The 11596-nt window shown below is 35.9% G+C and overlaps 1 long non-coding RNA gene across 1 annotated transcript; it reads left to right on the forward strand.

Moving 5' to 3' along the window:
• The first annotated feature begins 3923 nt into the window (after positions 1 to 3923).
• On the forward strand, positions 3924 to 8616 carry LOC145800088 (uncharacterized). Its single transcript, XR_014341408.1, has 2 exons — positions 3924 to 3994; positions 8257 to 8616. It is a non-coding gene; the product is annotated as an uncharacterized LOC145800088 (long non-coding RNA).
• Positions 8617 to 11596: the final 2980 nt, after the last annotated feature.

Here is an 11596-nt window from a genome sequence, read left to right on the forward strand (position 1 = left end):
TACTTCGGTTTCTTCAAGCTCTTCGATGTTCGGTCTTGGTAAGAACTCAATTAGTAAGGGGTTTGGAGTCGAAGTGTTTTCCATGGAAGCTAGCCTGGCTAATTCGTCTACCTTGCTATTCTCTTCCCGATCAATTTGCTCTACCATTGTCGCTCCAAACTTCTTGATTTCAGCTCTTACCAACGCCTGATATTTTACAATCTAGTCATTCTTTGCCTCATACTGTCTAGAAACTTGGTTAACTACGAGCTTGGAATCGCTGTACACCATTAGCTCAGTTATTTTCATTCGGAAGACACTTTTTAGACCGGCTAATAATGCTTCATACTCAGTTTCATTGTTTGAGACTGGAAATCCAAGTAAGATCGAGTGCTCTACTGTTACCCCTTCTAGTGAGATCAACACTACGCCTAGTCTAGCGCTGTGCCTATTGGAAGCTCCATCCACAAAGAGTTTCTACATTTCTTCTATGAATAGCTTCTAACATTCTGAGGGTCTTTGGACTTCTTGAGATCTGTGACCTCAGTTACTTCTTTATTTGGCTAATCAGCTACTTCTTTGCTTGGCTGATTGGTTACTTTTTTTTTTGGGCTTCTCATTACTTTCTTGCCCTTACTACTTGTATCTCACTCCCTGGTAGTGTGGTGTCGAGTGCAATGGATTTCTTTATTGATTCCAAACCCAATGGCGGGCTAGAAGGCCTAGAAGGTGGCAAATTTTCCTCTAGCTGTGAGGTCACTGTCAGCCACGCTATTTTTGTACTCGCCATTCTTTCTTACTTGGTCGCTTAAGTCAAGTCGACTGAGCAAACCAAGCGTGCCTAGGGAAAATTCCGCCACAAAGTCAACTAAGGCCTGCGCCTTGATCGCCATTCTCAGTTGGAATTTGATATTGTATTGTCCCAACTCAACTGCCCATTTTAAGACTTGACCCAAGAAGTCTATCTTCTCAAATAACACTTTCAATGGAAATTCAATTGGCACCACTATTATATGAGCATGAAAATAGTGGGCTAACTTTCTAGAGGCCATCATAAGTGCCAAAGAGAACTTCTCCAAGGGTAGATATCTTGACTCGACAGGAAGTACCATTTTACTAACATAAAAAATAGGGAGGTGTTGTATTCTATTGGCTCTAACGAGCACCGCGTTGACTGCGTGTTAAGAGACGGCCAAGTAAAGGTGAAGTTCTTCACCGGGCTTTGGAGTGACCAGGATTGGGGCAGAAGAAAGGTATGCCTTTAAATCAACCAAAGCATAGTCGCACTCCTCATCCCAAAAGAACTTAGCCTTCAACGTTTTAAAGAAGGGCCTGCAACGATCTAATGATTGACTAATAAATCTATTAAGCGTAGCTGTTATCCTAGCAAGATGTTGTATGTCCTTTGTGGAGTTCGGCCACTCTAACTCTTGTATCACCTTTATCTGTGAAGGGTTGGCTTCTATTCCCTAGCTTGTGACCAAGAAGCCTAGAAATTTCCCTGTCCCCACACCAAATGCATACTTTGATGCATTCAAGCGCAAGTTGTGACACTTAAGGATCGCAAACATTTCAGCGAGGTCACCGAGGTGCTCAGATTCATCCTTGCTTTTGACCACCATATTGTCGATATAGGCTTCGATAATGCGGCCGAGTAGTGGGGCGAACATTTTGGTAATCATCCGTTGGAAGGTCGCTCCGGGGTTCTTCAACCTAAAAGGCATGACCTTATAGCAATACAAGCCTCTTGGTGTTGTGAAAGAAGTGATCTCTCGATCTGACTTGTACAATGGCTATTTGGTGGTAGCCATGGTATGTATCAAGGAAGCTGCACCTCTTGTGACCAACGGTAAGATCCACCAATTGGTCGATTCTTGGAAGCGGAAAGCTATCCTTAAGGCAAGCTCGATTTACTATTTTGTAATCGATGCAAACTCGCCATTTGCCATTCTTTTTTGGCACCACCACTGTGTTAGAAATCCATTTCAGGTAGTCATTACAACAAAAAACACATTTCACGACCACTTTTAGCGACCAAATTGGTTTTAGTCACCAATGAAAACCATTTGGTGACTAAATTACAACTTGTCACCAAAGGATGAAGAATTGGCGACCAATTGTAATATTTGGTCGTGGAAGCTTTTTGGTGCGGGGCGAAAGTAAGCGCAGGAAGAGGAAAATTTTATGGTGACTATTTTTTATCTTTGGCGACCAATATATTTGTCACTATAAATTTATCTTTGGCAACAAACCAAAATTGGTTGCCAAATCTTTTTCTTACCTTAAAACGCTGCCTTTTTTTAGGCTACAGAAATTTTTTTTGTTTTGTTTTTTTTTTTTTGAACAAAAGCTAAAGAAATTCTCCAACCCTTTTCATTCGATTGTGAGAAAATCAAACCTAAAGGCCCCTTTTCTCCCATTCTCTCTCAGCTCTATCGCTCATCGTCATTCATCTCGGTCGCACGCCATCACTCGTCGTCGCTCTATCGTACGCCGGTCCAGCCTCCGGCAACCATCCACACCAACACCAGGTATGTTTTTTCTCTTCTCTTACTTGTTGTCTCACTCTTTTACTGCTTTTCGTCTCTCTCTCTCTCTCTTAGTGGAGCGTAAGAGCTCTTCCCCCTCTCTCCTCTCACTCAATCTCTGCTTTTTCCCAAATTATTAAACCTTAATAACCATATTTTATTTGCTTGATTTCTTTAGATTCATTGTGATTTGAACCTCTGTTCCATATTCAAAATCTGTTTGCTATCAGATTAGGGAAAACTTTAGATTGGTATTTTGGTTGAAGAATGGTGGTTGTTTTGTGGACTTCAAACTCCGTATAATTTTTTTTTTGAATGAATACCATTTTTTGTATGTCTGAACTATTATAATGTTTGTGTCTCAGGGTTTGGGTTTATTTGATGCCTGGGCTCAGGGCATCTTATGGTTGATGAATGACCTTCACTTACTTGACAAAATGCCAATGAGAATAATTTTTTTTTTTTTTTAATTTTCTAAAGATGGGCATACAAAGAAAAAATAAAAAAATAAAAAAAAAAGAAGCCTAATTCCTGGATTTGTATCTGTTCATGTAGTGATTTATGTTTCTGCAATAAAAATAGTGTGTTTTACCTTGTTATCCAGTGAAGGACTTTGCTTGTGCTGATTGTACTATGTGTCAGTCATGTAACAGGTGAAGATAAGTACTATATCTTCCGTAGAGGGGCATATAAAGTAGGTTGAAAAGGCATGCTTGATTGGGTGTAAGTCTTTGTGCTGAACTCACATATCTACTGCATATTTATTTGATGTCAAAACCTAGAGAGAATATTTAAATCTGATTTTTTTCTGGTTCAAATCAATAAACAACGAGCTCAGTCAAATGAACATCACTTAAAGAAAAGATGAAGAGTGACCAATAAAAGAAGTGAGGAGATTCAAGAAATTAGTTTCCATAAAACCCTAGGGAACCTCTTCAAATGTTAAAATGCAGTAAAAGTTGTTTTTTGTTAAAGAAACTTAATTGCAATATCTAATTGGAACAATTTAGAATACCAGGCTCGAGCAAGCATAGTTGTAAATATTGCCTTTTGACTAAAAGACTTAAAACACAAAGTCTATATGTATGACAGGCCCTCAAGCCCTTTGATTTATTTGTGTTGATTGAGAGTTCTTTGGATGTTTCTTTCCTTCTTTCTTCACCTTCTTGTTCTACTTTTTGGGTAATACTTTGTGTAGTTAAAAATTTTATTGTTTCTTTCAGATTGCCCAAATATTATGTCGATATGAGTTTTCTTACTCCTACACCACTACACATATGAACCTTCATTGCATAGGCTGAGCTTATATCAAATCTGAACGTAATGAAAGCATATGCTGGAAGAAAACAAAGCACAACCATATGTGTTCCAAAATTGTAATCATCATTATACAAATAAACTGATGAATTTGATTGGCTTTGAATGCAGGCTAAACTCTTGTCAGATGCAAGTGGAGGGAAATGGGAACCTTTGAATAAAATAAGGAGGTATTGTAGGCTGTAAGAACATTTTTTTTTTTTTGAACTAGTGTAGGCTTTAAGAACATATAAATGACTTTACATGAAGTTCCCAATAAAGTTATGCCATTTTAGCATAAGGAAAAGATTTGAGACCGGCCAGCTTATGAGTCATTCCTAGATCAAGTAAACTACAATTTAGTTTGATGTGTACGATTTGATCATTTGCCAACCACAATTTAGCTTTGATTTGATGAGATGTGCATCTACTTTATTATTATTTTAAATTCTTAGAAACGTTCCACCACACTTAAAATTCTATGAAATTTAATGGGAATCATAATGTGACTGGGTAGGAAACGTAAATGCAATTACTTAGAGTAGACAAACTAAGAGTAATATGGTGAGAAGAAACCAAAATCAAATATCCATGTTTTGGGTGATACACATGAAGTATGAGAACTTTGCAAACCTAAATAGGTAGTGGACATGGCAGAAACATGAGACTGATGTAAGAAGGAAGAAACAAGCACAGACTTGTACATTATAGATTATACTATGTAATATGACAAATTGCCAGGTGATGATGAATCCCAAACCAAATAAAACCAATAAGTTGAACTAATTTGGCCTGAACCAAACAAAACAAGAATAGTCAGGTGTATACACAATTTTTGTCTGCAAAATAAAGATAGAAAAATAGAGTGACAAATATAAATTTATTAATTTAAATTAATGTGTTTATAATCTCTGATGAATTCTCTAATCAAAGAAAACAATCCTCTGATTCTTCTCTTGACTCGAGGGCTTGATAGCTCATTTTCTGAATCAAATGGCAAAATCTTCTCCAAATAGTATGAAGAAGATGATGAATTTGTAGGATGTTGACTTGAGGGCTTGATTGCTTTTTTTCTCAAATCAAATTTTAGAATACTCTCCAATTTAGTAAAAGAAGATAATAAATTTGACGAACTTTGACTTGAATCTCTGAGCTTCAAGCGTGATAGACATTGATGGAGTTTTGTCACAAATAATTTCCTTGAAATTTAAGGCTTGGGCGAGGAAAGTTCTTTGGGGCTTTAAAGCTTCAATCTGATGGAGCTTTCTATCAACTTGATTTCTATATGTAGAATGGTGTATGTAAAATTCTGGTGGAGATCACCTCTATTTATAGGTGTGGATGGAAGAAAATCTTGATGTCTTATTTATTTAGAGATAAATACTGAAATATCACTTCAATGGTGTGCCATAACTTTTATTGGCTTGACCATCTCAATGTGACAATTGACTTAACTTGATTAACCAAAACTTGTTTAATATTTGATTTGATGATAGTGTAATCTTAACTTGAGACCAATTAGACACATGACAATATTTGATTTGCCAATAATTATGTCATATTACACACTTGACATTTGTTAACAAATGTAAGTTGCTTACAACTTTACCCTCACTTTGTGACAAACTTAGTAAGGTCGAGTAGTCCACTTCCCGCAATTATCAAGAAAAGTTAAGGTTAAAATGGTCATTTTTTCTAAAAAATTAATGGGGGCAATTGGCCTTACTTGCCCTAGAATGTATCTGCTATTGAGATTAGGTTAATGTTTGGTGGTGTCACATGTCACTTTTTGTCAACAATTTGGATGAAAGTAAGGAATAGGGCCAAATTGACAAAAATGAGATAGTTTAAGGACTAAATTAAGCAAAAAGAAAACTTTTACTAGGCAAAGTATAATTTACCCAAAAAAATGTTCACCAGAAACTAAAATAAATGAGTTCTTAATGAGGTATATTATTTTTCTTAACATCAATAAAAAAAGAAATGATAAATATGGGATGTAAACATTGTAGTAAAACTAATACAAGAGAACCTAAACCACCAGATAAAAATTGGAGAGATCAAATTTATTAGATTATATTTTTTTCCTTCTTTGTTTCCTTTAAAATGGAGGGATCCATCAAGGAGTTTTGAATCCTTTAAAATAAAAAATAAAAAAAATAAAAGAGAAGCAAAAGTAAGATTTTGTACTTGGGGGTTGTTTTATCCTTCATGGGCCCATGGTATATGCATGTTTCAATAACTACATATGTAGATCTTGTTTGATTTCCCAAAAACGATATTATTCAAAACGTGCTTCATTTTTGTAAAATAGTGTACCAGCGATTTAGCAATTTTAACAAATTTGATTTTTTGGGTTGGATGGAAGTTAATCTCTAATCAACTTCATTTGAAAAAAAAGGGTGTAGGAAGGAACACACTTTGGTATAGCTAGAATTCTCCAAAAAGATGAACATGAAGCAAGCATAATATAATCTTTTTACTAAATTTGCATTTTTTTACTAAAAAAGGGTGTGGGAACGTAGTACGTAAATAAACCCTAAAATTTCTCACACAAAATGGGTAGGTTTCATAATCAATGTTTTGCATCACAGACAACTTAGTTTAAATTAAATAATCTTTTTACTAAATTTGCATTTTTTTTTCCTTTTTTGGGTTCGGTATGGTTTTTCTATCCTTTTCTTATGATTTGGGTGACAGTTGATTGACCCAAAGAACTATTTAACATATAAATATGAGAAGACCAAATGAGCTAATAATGGTGACTACTGTGTTTGGTTTCAAAAATCTTAATTTCATGTTTAACTCAACAAATAAATAAGTCAAATAGCTAACATAGATGAATATGTTTTTACAAAAATAACTAAACTAATATGTAACAATTTCAACACAATAATTTATATAGCAAATCTAATTTATATATCCATTTCATCACTTAATATGTGATTCTTTTTCACCTTTTACTGTAGAATGCATATTCTACTTGAATATTAATTCTTGTTTATCACTTACTATTGTTAATACAACTTTGTTAATAATGTAAATAATTTTATCGTGTAATGCATACAACAACTTTTATAATCTAAGATTTAGAATTATCAAAGTAGGATACTTGGAAATCACCATTAGACAAAACTTTGGAGCAAAAGATATGGAACCATAATCATCTAAAATCTCTAATTAATATATTTCCATATCACATGGGTCATTGTAACAACTAAATAATTAATTTAGTCTTACAAATAAATTACATATGCCTAATTAGTATATTTTTCATTGTGCATTCATAAATGGGATAGGACTACTTACCTATTGGACATTAATGTACATAATAACAACATAATTTCACATAACTTTGGTTTTGTAGGTGACCAAATATGGACAAGAGTTAAATGTAAAACACAAGACTTAAAAGGCCCGTTCGGGGGCCGAAATTGCGAAATGACCACCGAAACTGTTGAAACTTGGCATGGGCAGCTTGCTCAAGGCTAAATAGACTTGTAGGAACAAATGGGAGCTCAATTGGACTTCCGGTTAGAAAATTAGAAGGAAAATTGTAAAATAAAAAAACTTAAAAGGCTCGTTCGGGGGGCGAAATTACGAAATGATCACCGAAATCGCCAAAACTTGACACGGGAAGCTTGCTCAAGCCTAAATAAACTTGTAGGAATAAACGGGACCTCAATTGGATTTCCGATTAGAAAATTAGAAGGAAAATTATAAAACATAAGACTTAAAAGAACTGTTTGAGGGTCGAAATTGCGAAATGACCACCGAAATTGCCAAAACTTGGCGCGAGCAGCTTGCTTAAGCCTAAATAGACTTTTAGGAACAAATGAGATCTTGATTGGATTTCTGGTTAAAAAATTAGAAGAAAAATTGCAAAACAAATACTTAAAAGGCCCATTCAGGAAGCGAAATTGCAAAATGACTATCGAAATTGCCGAAACTTGGCACGAGCAGCTTACTCAAGGCTAAATAGACTTGTAGGAACAAACGGGACCTCGATTGGATTTCCAGTTAGAAAATTAGAAGCAAAATTATAAAACACAAGACTTAAATAGCCCGTTTGGGGGGTGAAATTGCGAAATGACCACTAAAACCGCCGAAACTTGGCACGGGTAGCTGCTTAAGCCTAAATAGACTTGTAGGAACAAACGAGCTTTCGATTGAATTTCTGGTTTGAAAATTAGAAGGAAAATTGTAAAACACAAGACTTAAAAGGCCCATTCAGGGAGCAAAATTGCGAAATGACCACCGAAATCGGTGAAACTTAGCACAGGCAGCTTGGTCAAGACTAAATAAACTTGTATGAGCAAACAGCACCCCGATTAGACTTCCTGTTACAAAATTAAAATTAAAATTAAAATTGTGAAATTCGTACTAAGTTGTTTTTTTTTTTCTTTTTTTTTTTGTGTCAATCTAATATTGTTTTTTCTTTTTCATGTGACAGATTGGCAATGGTGAAAAATAGTCCGGGCTACATCTAAAGATTTGATTTTGTGTTTTTGGAAATATTTTGACATAGGATTTTGGCAAATGACTTATAGGTTAGATGTTTAGCATCAAAATATTCGATTTTTTGTTTTTGCAAACATTTTGACATGGGATTTTGGTATATGACTTGTTGGTTAGATGTTATCAAAATATTTGGTTTTGTGTTTTTGAAAATATTTTGACATGGGATTTGGCAATGGATTTGTGGGTTTGACGTTAATAGTTTGTGAGTACTTTGGTATAAATGTTTCAAATTGTTAGAGAATTGTAATTATGTTTATTGGGATGTTTAATAGCTATTAATTTTGAATTATTATGAATGTCTTGCACAGGTATATTACTATTTACATTGCATTTGTGTATATATTGTGTAGAGAAAAACAAGTGTTTTGGATTATTTTGAACAAGAAAATAATTAAAATCAAAATTTGTGCAGTGAATTTTTAGTGACAGGTGATATTTTGGTCGCTGATAATACATTTGGCGACAAGATATTGTTTTTGTTGTTAAAAGTTAATGGCTATTCCAAGAACTTTAGCAACCAAGGCTTAGTCGTCGCTAAAAAGTTGATTTTTAGCAATCAAATTAATTTTGTTGCTAAATAGTACTTTTGGTGACGAATTTATTTGTCGCTAAAATTACATAGCTTATCCAAATCTTAATCTTTTAGCGACAAATTATAATTTTACAGCGACGAAATATATGCTTTTTGACGACCAATTTTGCTTGTCGCTAAATGTCTACATATGGTGACAATTTATGTTTGGTCGCCAATACTTTTAGTGACACGCCTTTGGCAACCAATTGAGTGCTTGTTGCCGATTCTTTTGGCAACAAAATTTGTACTTTTGGCGACCAATTTTTTGGTTCCCAAATGTGCTTTTTGTAGTGCACCTCTTCGATTGCTCTCGCCTCCAACAAGTTCTTGACTTCCTCCGTAATCACCTCGACGTGATGCAAGGCTGAGCATCGAGTTCGCTGTATGATCGGCCGAGCGTTTGGGCAGATGTTAAGTTGGTGGCAAATAAAGTTTGGATCGACGCCAAGCATAAAGTAAAGCGTCCATGTAAACACTTCGATGTTGGAGACCAAAAAATTCACATATTCTAATCGTTCGGCACTTTATAAGGATGAGCCTAGCATAAAGAATTTTCTTGGATCACTCTCATCAATTCATATTTCCACTAGATCTTCGACAAATTTCTCTTCGGCCATTCTACCCATGTCATTTAGGACTTCTTTAGCTTCTAGTCCTTCGACCATTTAAACAAATCCTTTGGCAGCTCGGCTGCCATTGACCGCGATAAAACATTGTTTTGACATCACTTGATCCCCAAAGACTTCTTTAATTTATCCGATTGTGGAGGGGAAACGCATAACTTGGTGGTAGGTTAATGTCACTGCTTGTATGGCGTGCAACCATCCCCTTCCAAGGATCAAGTTGTAGGTTGATAGGACCTTTAACACCCAGAACTCCACTTGTTTTGTAACTGAGCCGGCTCTGACTGGCAATATAATCTTGCTGATTGGCCACTATGACTGAGAGTTGAAACTAACTAAAGGAAAAGTTGTTACGGCCAAGTCTTTGTCCTCCAACATCATCTGCTTGAATGCATCGTAGTACATGATGTTGACCGAACTGCCTTGGTCGATCAATATTCTCTTGATGTCAAAATCCTTAACACGAAGAGTAACGACTAGTGCGTCGTTGTGAGGAGTTTGAATCCTCTCCAAATCCTTGCTGGAAGAGGTCATGATGTCTTTCTCCTCGGCTCTCTCCTTTTTGATGGTGAGCTAAACGAACAGTACTTCTTTCATGTGTTCCACCTTTTTTACTATCCATGTAAGCTCACATACCAGCGTTGGCTCAATAATTCTATGGATGACGTGGATAACTCCTTGGGGGGCAACACTGCTAAGCCATTTGGCTTAGCTTTCTCTTGAGGTGCTTGTCACGACCCAAACCCACCCTTTTAGGTTTAGCGTCGTAACCGACCAATAATTCTCAGATTACCAAAGACCTCTGACTTGAATAACACATTATAAGGGACTAGCGGAAGCAAATATAGAAACATACATAGTTCATAGAGCTGTGTAAACATACATAGGACAAAAACATTTAAAATTGATATACATAAACCCACGTATGACGTCATTTGCATATCCATTCTCCATCGTCATAAGACAAAGTAAGGCAAAAAAACTGTTTACAAAACAACAAAAGTTCGCAAAACTCGACCACTAAACTCTTTTCGGAACCTCCTCAAAAGGCACAATGGATGGCCGACAAAACAAAGACTCCAGGTCATCAACTCTAAGCCTGGCTAGGCGCCTGTTCACCTACATACATAATATATATAGTGAGCACAGAGTAAAGATTTTAATGAATGATGTCCAGTTTCGTATCATATCAATCAACAAGATAAGCAGAGTCGTATCAAAACAGAGTCATGTTCATATTCGTATTCAAATCATGTGTGGTACATCCATTAGCTTTAACATATCACTTTGGTCAAGTATAGCAAGTTCCATAATGGAACCTTCGGTACCGAGTAACATATCTCATACATGTGCCACGGTATTGTTTCCCCCGGGTGAGGGCCTCATGACCATAAGCCATAGTATTATGTCCCCTGGGCGAGGGCCTCTGCTAAGGATACAACAATTACATTTCAAAGAAAATTGGACAATCATTCATTCATACAAAACATAGCATTGCAGAAAATTGATCATGTCATATCATCATAAAATAATTAAAGTCAAACATAACTTTACAGAGTTATTACTCACAAATAGTTTCATAGATAGCTTTGATAGCAAATTAATGGACCAACAGCTCACGGCGCGTGACCTACACAAACATAACAGATACACATATTGAAACACACGCTCAGATCATACTTAACTTATTTCATTTCATTCTTCGTGTGTTTCTAAGTCTTATCCTCATTATTATGTCTTAATCTTGGTCTAGGAATACCTAAGATGCAATGAGGATGTTACAATGCACTTGAAAACACTTAGTCATATATGATGAAAACTGGGGCCTCGTTTGAGCGTAACTTCTTTCGCTCGAGCAGACATTAAAAAATGTGAGAAGTCGCTTGAGCGCAATTCTAGTCACTTAAGCGGTCTGTAAACTTTGCAAAAGTACTGCTTGCTAGATTTTTCCGCACGACGCATGCTCAACGGTTACTCGAACGTGAGACTGAGGTCTTTGCTCGAGCGCAACTCTTGTCGCTCGAGCGGTCTACAAAATGTATAAACTTCTGGGATCATGCATTTTACGCTCGAGC

This window comes from Camellia sinensis, chromosome 9 (assembly GCF_055761805.1).
Source record: "Camellia sinensis isolate YWXY chromosome 9, ASM5576180v1, whole genome shotgun sequence".
Classification (NCBI taxonomy): domain Eukaryota; kingdom Viridiplantae; phylum Streptophyta; class Magnoliopsida; order Ericales; family Theaceae; genus Camellia; species Camellia sinensis.